This window comes from Camelus dromedarius, chromosome 8 (assembly GCF_036321535.1).
Source record: "Camelus dromedarius isolate mCamDro1 chromosome 8, mCamDro1.pat, whole genome shotgun sequence".
In the NCBI taxonomy this organism is placed as follows: domain Eukaryota; kingdom Metazoa; phylum Chordata; class Mammalia; order Artiodactyla; family Camelidae; genus Camelus; species Camelus dromedarius.
In genome coordinates this window covers 53,239,214-53,248,175 of record NC_087443.1, presented here as the reverse complement: position 1 = coordinate 53,248,175, position 8,962 = coordinate 53,239,214, and the positions used below count along the sequence as shown (strand labels likewise).

Here is an 8,962-nt window from a genome sequence, read left to right as displayed (position 1 = left end):
TAGTGGTTCCTTTAAAAACTAAATATAGGGTTGCCATATGAGCCAGCAGTCACACTCCTGGGCATGTATCTGGAGAAAACTCTAATTCAAAAAGATACCTGCACCCCAATGTTCATAGCAGCACTATTTACAATAGTCAAGACATGAAAACAACCTAAATGTCCATTGACAGATGACTGGATAAAGAAAATGTGGTACATATATACACAATGGAATACTACTCAGCCATAAAAAGAATAAAATAATGCCGTTTGCAATAACATGGATGGACGTAGAGATTATCATTCTAAGTGAAGTAAGTCAAAGAAAGACAAATATCATATGATGTTGCTTATATGTGGAATCTAAAATATGACACAAATGAACTTATTTACAAAACAGAAAGAGACTCACAGACATAGCAAACAAACTTATGGTTATCCAAGGGGAAAGAGGAAGGGGGAGAGAGAAATTAGGAGTTTGGGATTCACAGATACAAACTACTATATACAAAATACATAAACAACAATAGATAAAGGTCCTACTGTATAGCACAGGGAACTATACTCAATATCCTGTAATAAACCATAATGGAAAAGAATATAAAAAAGAATATGTGCATATATATGTATAACTGAACTCTTTGCTGTACACCAGAAACTAACACAATATTGTAAATCAACTATACTTCAATAAAAAAATTTTTCAATTTTAAAAAAGAACACAGGCTTGCAAACTCACCCGCTAGGACCAGCATCCTGACTGTACAGCTCACTGGGTGACCTTGGGCAAGTTATTTTAAAGCTTGAAGTGTTTCAGTCTTCCCATATATCAAAAGGGTATAATATTAATACCAATCTCACAGATTGGGGGCGTTAAATGAGGTTCCTGCCTGTAATGCACTTAGCACAGCAGTCATCCAGGGGACACTGGGTCAGTCCACACTGTGTATGGACTTAAGGGCTGACCACACATCCCTGTTTGCTGAGACCGTCTCGGGTTAGGAGATTATTATTAGAACACTCTTCCACTCTCAAATTGCCTGGTTTGGAGGATAAATTATGTGGGCAGCCTACTTTTATGGTTTTTTTTTTTTTATACTCATTCAGTGCTCCTATAAGTCACAGGCACTGGAATTTGAATCTGAGCAGTCTGCCTGCTCTTAACCACTAAAGCAGTGCTTCTTTGCTGGGGGGGGGGGTTACACACACACAGACACCCCAACGCAGAGACATTTGGTAATGTCTGGAGACCTCTTTGGTTGTCACACTAGGGGGTTGCTACTGGTGCCCAGTGGGTAGGGGAGTGGCCAGGGATGTTGCCAAACCTCCTGCAATGCACACGGCAGCCCACAACAAAGAATCGTCCAGCCCCAAATGCCAATGATGAGAAACTCTGTACTAGGGGCTATGCCCTTTGGGGCCTCAGCCAACTTCACCGCTTACTGTTGCTTTCCGTTGTGATGTCCCACCTTATGGCAAAAGCCAGAAATGCAATGGTTTTCTGGGTGGGAGTTCCACCACAAACTCTGTAGCCCCTTGAACCAACCCACGGGGGAGGCACAGCTTTGTGCTATGGCCCACGTGTCCACAGCTGCAAAACCCCCTTGGTGCACAGGGCCAGGTGCAGAGTCATCAGGGTGGATCGACCTCACATGTTCCTCCGAGACAAGACGGCAGGAAACCACAGACTGGGCCTCGCTGAGAGCTATATTCATTGCTTCTGGTCAAGTCCTGTTAGCTTCAGGTTCCTTCGCCCACTCTTAGATAAAGCGGTAGAAATAGGGCCGAGGATCCACCAGGCATACATATGGACGGTCTGGTTTCTGAGCTCAAGGGAAAGCTGCATTGAGGGTTGACTTCTACGCCTGCTTATTTTATATTTTTAACCAGACGGGAGGAGTGGACCTTTTCTGGGTGTGGTTTACCTAATTCTCCTCTGGAAAAACTTTATAAGTTGGTATGAAAATGCTTACCGGCCCGCTGTTTCCTCTCCAAACCGCTCTGTGAGTGATCGACAGGTCACTGATTTACCTATCTATCTATAGTTTGACACATAAGGCCTTGCAGAGATCAGAGCATCTCCTTGCAAAAAGAGGATCTATTCTGGAACAGACAGCAAAGGGCTCTCACCCCTGCGTGAAGATTTTAAGTCTCCCTCCTGCCTCTGCTCCTCCCACCTTATCAAGGCAGGACCAGACGCCAGGCCCAATTGCCCTGAGTGTTCACAGCTGGGCAACCACCTCAACCAGGCCAGTGGGGTGCAGGGAGGACCACCTCGAACTCCTTCTTCAAGGAGGCCCAAGCAGAGTTCCCCAGCAGACAAGGCACTGAATGGCCTTCTGACAGTGCAAAGTGGGAGGCCTGAGAACCAGGCCATTCCCGGGAAACTGCAAGGGCTCGTGGGTCCCTCAGGCCTGTAATCCCCCTGCTGTTCATGTCACACCCATCAGCCAAAAGAGAGAAATTTAAGTAGACAGTGAAAAATGAAAAAGCTAAGCCTGAAAAAAAAAGGAAGGAAGGAAGGGAGGGAGGGAGGGAGAAAGGAAGAAAGGAAGGAAGGAAGGAAAAGCTAAGCCCAAGTGGCGATCAGCACTGGCTATGAAGTATTCACACACTAGGGACGCAGGGCAGGCATGTTTAAATAAAATCCAGTGGCCCGGCCACAGCCAGCACATGCCATGCTTTATACACATTAGAAAAAGGGGCCCGCTCTGAGCAGACACTTAGGAAAAGGCAAGGTGGAGGCAGCCGAGGCTCTGAGTTTGGGGAGAAGAGCCTGGCTGCATTTCAGCCCCTGCAGGTGCCCCTCAGATGGGCGTCCAGCAGGGAACCACCTCATGGTTTGTGGGTTTGTGCAGCAAGGGCCCTGCTCACTGGCTCTTCCTGCCACTTGGTGGTGATTTCTGCTCCAGCCTTCAAACCCAGCCCCATACGTGTCACATCGGGGTCGCTAACTGAGCAAGAATGTGTCCCACCAAACTGACCATTTGCCTGGGGAATGTCCTCAAGCTGACTGTTGAGGGAATCTTGCCTGAGGAGATAGGGGTGCGGGGGGTCGGCCTTGGAGCAACTGTGAGGATGGAGATGTACAAAGAAGAGCTGACGGCCAGGCCTGACTGCTGTTAGTGGAGTCCTGGTGTGACTACATTTGGTCTCCTGAGGCAGACAAAGAGGGTGGGACCCTTTCCTAACCAGGAAGGAGCCAGACTGGCCAGCCTAGTAAGGTAAGCAGTCCACTCGGCAGGCACTGATGGAGCACTTACCGCCTGCTAGGCACCAGGCCCAGCCCTGGAAATATGAAGAGTTGTGGGGGTGGTGACACCAGTACAAGCCCAAAGGAGCCTTCAGCAATACGAGATGCAGATTCACTGGAACTCTGCGTGTCCCAGGAAGACCATCGGCCAAGGTCTTACACAGTATATTGCAAGATTCCTCTTGCATCACTGTTTCTTTTTTTTACTTCTTTATTCGTTCTATGTTTCTTATTATAAAACAGGAAGGTTTGGAAAATACAAGAAATAACTCAGAGAAGATAAATGTCACCATCATTCTTCCAGGCAGAGATAACCCTGTGGGATTTTGTTGTGTAGTGAGTGTTTTCTCTCTGTGCATCTGAGGCTGTCTGTAGACATAACGATTACTTTACAAATTGGGGATCAGGTTGCACCCACTATTTTGTAATAAGCATTTAAAAAAATTTCCTGGAACATTATTATCCTGTTCTGTCCTTCAGCTCCCCCAGTGCACACGGCTGCCTCGTGGTGTATTTAGCACACCTCTCAGTTGCCCAGGGCTTAGCTGTAAAGTGTGAGACACACCCAACCATACACGCTCTCCAGCAGGGACTCCCAGAAGCCTGTCCTTGCTTCGCTTTCCACTGGTCTGAAGTGAAACAAGAAAAATATAGACCACATAGTTTTTCACGAGGCTAAATACATCCACTATTATTGTAAGATTATGTTCTGCAGAATTTTTGGTTAAACTTTTTCTTTTTGGACAGAGTAAAAGAAGAAACAACCCTATGTAAAAAACCCCATTTTTCTGTGTGTAATTTATAAGGGACTAATTGTGATTTATAAGAGAAAAAATATCCTAACCTGTGAGGTCCCAAAGTCCAGGAACTTCTGCTCTAGGCCTCCAGGAGAACTCAGTCCAGGAGCACAAGCCCACACCATGGCAATAACAAGGATGCCAGGATTTACACCAGCAAAGACCTCCAAATTACAAAACCTTTTCACATCCGTGCTCTTCTCTCTTCCTGAGGACAGCTAGCCAGGGCAGGTGGTACAGTCTCCCATTCTGCAGATGAGGCAGCAGAAGCGCTCAGTGGGGCAAAGGGTGAGGGGCCTGCTCCCATGGCTGGTGAGGCCCAATGCGGCAGACTCAGGGTCTGGCGGCAAGAGTCTGCGGAGGCCTCGAAAAGCTGCTCTACGCTGCCCCCTTGTGGCATTTGGCTACAATCACCATTGCCCCTCAAAGCTCAGGTCTCCATCTTACCCATCCGTCTTGCCTTCTTTCCATTCAAAAGCACTGACAGGCACTCTGCCAGTTGTCGAGGACACCACAGAGAATGATATATTGTCTCCGTCCTAAAGGGAAACTCACAAAACAGAGATGAATATGGGACCACCGAGTAAATACTGCAAAGGGGTCTTGGATGAAATGTCATGGATGTGGGTGGGGCTAGTAGCTGACTCTCCTGGAGACCCAAGCAGGATGCACAGAGGAGCTGGTCAGTCATTCAACAGACAAGCACTGAGTCTCGTGCAGAAATGAATTGGGGTGGGTGGTGGGGGCAGTGCACAGACATCACGAGGAGAGGAAGGGTAGACGTGGGGAAGCCAAGGAAGAAGAGAATCAGTCCCCACCCAGTGTGTTACCTCCCCTCCTCCGGGCCTGTGGGGTTCCTGACGGGCACGGTTATCTGGAGTATGGGGCAGGGACTGATCCGGGGCATTGCCCTTAATCTGCTTTCTGGGCTTTTCCAACGGAGAAATCCATTAGAGAATTTTCTCAACTCTCTCCCCACAAACAGGGTTCCATCTGCAATAAGACACAATGCTTTTTAAAAAAAAAAAAAAAACTTCTGTTTTTGCATCTAGGTTTGGTAGCTGAATTCATCTCTGAGGCTGCTTTAATGGGCCTTTGTTTCTGCAGAGGGAAAACCAGAGCTGAGTCCCAAGGGGAGGGGCTGTGACAAATCAGAGCCCAAGTGCTCTGTGGAGTTAGAAGAAAGTGTCTTCCCCAGGGACCTGGCATGTCTGAGGAGTGTGTCAGCTCTTCATTTCAGAGGGTGGAGGAGAAAGAGCCATAAGGAGAAGTGGGGACCAGATGGTATGTGGATCTGCGGCCTGAGCTCAGAGATGCTGAGTGACACCCACATGAGGAGGCTGGGTTCCTGCTGCTGGTGGAGGCTTGACGGATGGTTCTTTGGATTTTCAAGGATGAAAACACCCTGGAAAGGAGACCTTAAGATATATCATATTCCAATTCCATACACGTGCACGTGCACACACGCGTGTGCTACAGACATGCTGCTGGGGGATGTAGACATACTTGATGGCTGTCCTTTTGAATCCCATCCTGTGACTGGGAAATTTCCCACATTATGGGTTTAGCCTCCCCAGGGTCAATGGCTGATACTGGCTTTCCCAGCCCCCTTGCAACAAGGCATGTACCGCAGGCTTAGCCAGTCAGACACCTCACGGCAGACTTGGACTCTGGGAGAGAGGACATGAGGGTTGGGGCGGCACAGAATCCATTTGCGGGCAAAGGTTTCAGGCACTGTTGTGGGGTTTCCAGCACCCAGTGGCCAGCACCAACGGTGTGAGGTGAGCGCGGTGTCTGTGCCCTGAGGGGTGGACGGTCCACTGGAGCAGCCCCCACAGAGAGGACACTTCCAGACTGGAAGCCTCGAAGACCAGTTCCCTGGCCCGCCCCCCAGAGGTCCTGCGAGTTTCTTCACGCCTTTTTCTGTTTAATCCAACAGAGCCGGTTTGCGCGTGAATTTTGCACCTCCTGTGCTAACGTTTTTCTTAACCTCACATCCCTCTGACCTGGTTTCACCAGCGTCTCAATTTCCTAGAAAAACAGCAGCCTGAACTGAGCGCAGGCAGCACGTCCTTCCTTTCTATAACCAACCAGTGCGGGACGCAGGCTGTAAGGCCTGGCGAACTTTCTCCTCCTTCGTTTTCCCTCTCTCTGCTCTGAATTACAAAATCAGCCACTTCCGTCTCGCCAACCACGGCACCTCCCCTTTCTCTTCCGCCCTCGAAATTCCTGTTATTTCGAACAGTTGCCAACACAACGTTTTTCCAGGGCCCAGCATCACCTGGCATTGAAGAGGGACCCTGAGGGAGGGAGTGAGTGTGTGTGTGTAAGGAAGGTGGGGCCGGCAGTCCGGTGCCAAGGAGATGGGGGCGGGGCCTGCTGCCGGGAGTCTCTGCTCCACCGACCATAAATTAAGAAAGAGCAACTTCCCTCTTAAGTTTCACACAGCACTTTCTCTTTTCCTATAACTTAGGACTCGATTCTCTGTATTTTTAAGAGTGAAGTTTTTCTTTTTTTCTTTCTCTCTCCCTCTCTCCCTTCCTCTCTTTCTGGAATGGGGGGGGGGGGGGCGGAGAGGATGAGGTTTTCTGAATTTAGTCTTTCCTAACTCATTAAAAAATCATAGGTGGCATTTCCTGCCCCTCACTGTGTGACTGACAAGCACTTGATAAGCATTGACTCTTGGAGGAGGTGAGCAATGCTTTACTATTAATGTCTCCATTTTACAGATAAGAACACTGAGACTGGAGAGTACATTGTCAGAGGTCTTAGTTACAACAAAGAGGAATTCAACTCAAAATTAAACAAACAAAAGAAGGAGGAGGGGGAAAAGAAAGAAAGAGAAAAAGCCATGTACTGGATCAGGTAAGCAAAAAGCCCAGTAGGTGGATCTAGCTTTACACAGGTAGGATCCAGGTACCCAAAAACCATGTTTGGACATCTGTCTTCACTGCCCTACTCCATTCTCTGAACTGGTTCTGTTTTAGGCGACTCATCCCCCACTGGGAGCACCGAGGCCACAGTAGCTCTTGCCTACTTCCTACAAACTCAGCAAACTTTTTTTCTAACACTTTTGGCAGGGTTCCCAAGGATGGTCTCATTGGCTGGGTTGGGGTCACATGCCCACGCCTGGAATCTGCACCAAGACTGGGAGAAGGCAGGGCCTACAGAGAAGAGTCAGAATGCTGAGACCAAAGATGGGAAGGTGATTCTGGGTAGGTGGAAGCAACCCTAGCTGCCTAACTAGTTGCCTAAAACCTAGTGCTGGTTTTTTTTTCAGTCACTAGCTGGGTTGACTTGCAGACTTAATCACAGACCCTTGCTTTTCCCATCGCAAAACAGAAATAATAATACCCATCCAGTCTCCCTTATTGAATTACAGAAATCAAATTAGACCTTGACCTAAAAAGCATTTGAAGAGTCAAATATAATGTTAAATATACGTTTATATATATATATATCTCCTATGTATACCTTCTACTTGGTTTGTTGAAATTAACTTAAAATCCTCTATATTTCCTAATTCACTTTCCTATTTTCCTTTTCAAAAATTCATTATAAAAGTAATACATGCTATAAACAATTTTAAAATATAGAGAATGAAAAATAAAATAAAGGATAAATAACCTTAATTTTTATAATATAAAATTTTATATATAATTTTATAATAAAATTCCCCCATCCTTAAAAGAACTACTATTAGCATTTTGGTATTCTTTCTTTCTTATCTCTTTTTCTGTGTATGTGGACACATGTATGGTTTTTTATATTACAGATGACATATATAATACTGATTTAAAACCTGCTTTTTCCCATAAATAACATCATGAACATTTTACATGGCATTAAGTAGTTTCCTATAACATCAATTTAATGACAGAATGGTCTTCCATTGTTTAGCACAACCCCTCCTGTTAGACATTGGGATTGTCTCTAATTTTTCTCTGTTAGCAAAAATACTACAGGACACATCATAACAACTATTTGTCCATATTCATGACTATATCCTCAGAAAAATTTCTAGATATGGAGTTTCTGGGTCAAAGGTTTTGCAAAACTCTAAGGCTTTTGACATTTATTGCATATCCAGAAAGTTTGCACCAAATGATACTCCCATGAGCAATAGATCTGTGTCCATTCCTGCATCAGCTGTTTTAGTTGCTATTATGTTTTAAAACTCTTACAACTTTGATATCCTTTTTCTTTTTCAACTTAGACCCACGATTCCTTCCTCTTGATTACTTTTTGCAGGTGGAGCCTCTGTCTACTCCTTCCTGCTTCTAAGGACCAAGAACTCTGAGCCAAGAGCAGCTGAGGAAAAACCTATGAAGTGTGCAGGGCTAGGAATCCAAAGAAGACCAAAGTCCAGAAGACCAAAGTCCACACTCAATGCCCACATTTAGAAGCTGTATGACTTTTGGTAAGTCACTTAATTTCACTCAGTGGCAGTGTCCACGTCCATAAAGCAGAGATCTAGTCCTGCCCCCAGTCTGCCTGCCTGACAGGCTATGAAAGAGCCCAAGAGAAGTGGATGTGAAAGTCCTTTCTAAGAGGTCAGTGCCAACACACGTGCCAGGGACACTTTGCATTCGCTCGCTTAGCTTTGTCCCCCATGGTAACTAGTCTCCAAAATGGCCCCAAGGAAGGATACTTCCTGAGATTCATTCCCTTACATGACGTCCTCTCTCCTTGAATCTAGACTTGTTCTGTGTCCCATTTTTAAGTAGCAGAATGCAAACAAAGTGACACTATGTGACTTTCTAAAGCTAGACCATCTGACTGAAACTATAGGAGACACTCCAGCAGAGAACATCCAGCTGGCCCCGTCCATCCACAAAACCATGACAGGTAGTAATATATCTTTGTTTTAAGGCACCAGGTTTGGGGCTGTATTGCTACACTGCAATGGATGAGTAAAACACCCACCACAT

At 46.2% G+C, this 8,962-nt stretch overlaps 1 long non-coding RNA gene across 3 annotated transcripts in view; it reads left to right on the top strand.

Annotated features, from left to right (window-relative positions):
* The first annotated feature begins 6,233 nt into the window (after positions 1-6,233).
* LOC116155821 (uncharacterized) overlaps positions 6,234-8,962 on the top strand; it is a 10,680-nt gene continuing 7,951 nt past the window's right edge. For 2 of the 3 annotated variants that reach the window (XR_004139714.2, XR_010381959.1), the window contains exons 1-4: positions 6,266-6,343; positions 6,761-6,896; positions 7,112-7,246; positions 8,283-8,451. This is a non-coding gene — a long non-coding RNA (uncharacterized LOC116155821). Of the gene's footprint in view, positions 6,358-6,760; positions 6,897-7,111; positions 7,247-8,282; positions 8,452-8,962 lie in introns of all 3 variants that reach the window. The other variant, XR_010381958.1, reaches the window with a different exon arrangement.